This window comes from Chinchilla lanigera, unplaced genomic scaffold, assembly GCF_000276665.1.
Source record: "Chinchilla lanigera isolate Chin_1 unplaced genomic scaffold, ChiLan1.0 scaffold00066, whole genome shotgun sequence".
Taxonomy (NCBI): domain Eukaryota; kingdom Metazoa; phylum Chordata; class Mammalia; order Rodentia; family Chinchillidae; genus Chinchilla; species Chinchilla lanigera.
In genome coordinates, this window is record NW_004955467.1 from 324,967 (window position 1) to 326,230 (window position 1,264).

Genomic DNA, 1,264 nt, shown 5'->3' on the forward strand with positions numbered 1-1,264 from the left:
TAAGGAAAAGTCCTAGCCAGCTCTGTACATATCAGTGCATGGAAATAGGGTCAGACTCAGCCAAAATGGAGCTAATTGCTCCTCTTTCAAGAAGAGTCACCTAGGTGGTCCTCCACAATAAACCTATCTAATAAGCTCTTATTCTTAGACTTAGCTCAGTCAACTAGCAGACAAGGACACACAGACTATAGAAAGACTCACACCAGAGTTAAAGTTCTGGGGTAGAAGATAATTGCTAAACAATCTTCCTAACGGGCTGGGGATATAGCTTAGTGGCACAGCACCTGCCTGGCAAGCACAAGGTCCTGAGTTCGATTCCCAATTCCAATTTTTTTTTCCAAAAAAAATTTCCAAACAAGTCTTCCCAAATCCTGGGAAGTCAAAAGGCTAAAAATAACTACAGACAAGAAATACAAAGGGAGGAGGGAATAAAAAGGGAAGCGGAGAACCACACATACAGTGTGAAGCAGATTGGTCCAGAGAGACTGTGAACCCCAATCCGGCACTGGAGATGGGGCAGGGACGCCTGAGAGTTAGGAATAAAAGCAAACAGCTTGTCAAAGGGAGTGTGCCTGTGTCTGTGTACAGCCACCACTCTTGCAAGGCTCGTTTTTGCTGCCTCTGAAATCCAGTTACCTCTCCCCTTGCTCCTCCAGCTCCTCCTCCTCCTTCTTTTCGTATCTATGTCTGGACAAGATCATTTCTTACAAGGTGAAGCAGCTGCGGAGTGTCATCCAAGCGAAAGGCAAGCTGCAAAAACAGTGCAGTGGTGTTCATCCATCTTCTTCACTGCATCTGGCACCGTGAGATTCCTGGTCCAGTGAGGGTGAAAACAAAGGCTTTGAGTCAATTCAGGACACTGAAGCAGCCACAACAGTGCAACTGAAAATACGAAAGAGGACTCCAGAAATGCTTTAGTAAGCGGCAAGGACAATGGGATAAGTATGTTCACAGCGGGAAGGAGTATTTTGAGGGGTAGTAATGGCAATGTGTCTTTTACTGTAATAAACTTAAAATTTAAACATTCACGAGCTTTCCATCACACCATGTACATACGTCAATGTAGCCATTAGGGGGTGCTCCAAGCACAAGGCTGGGGAGGACCTGGGCCTGATATTGAGATCCCTGAGCAGAGACATAGAATTTGAGTCTGGTGGCCCTAAACCTTAAGCTGCAAGGTCTGCGGCTTCTGGTGTTTTCTTTAGGTGAATGCGAGCAAAGAAGCCACCAAATAAGGTGCTGCATCTTTTAGTAAGAAGGGTAT

General features: G+C 45.5%; 1 long non-coding RNA gene across 1 annotated transcript in view; it reads left to right on the forward strand.

The window, feature by feature from the left end:
- The window catches only part of LOC102028732, a 13,760-nt gene extending 12,859 nt beyond the window's left edge, over positions 1-901 (forward strand). Inside the window, exon 3 of the long non-coding RNA XR_263322.1 lies at positions 657-901. This is a non-coding gene — a long non-coding RNA (uncharacterized LOC102028732). The remainder of the gene's footprint in view (positions 1-656) is intronic.
- Positions 902-1,264: the final 363 nt, after the last annotated feature.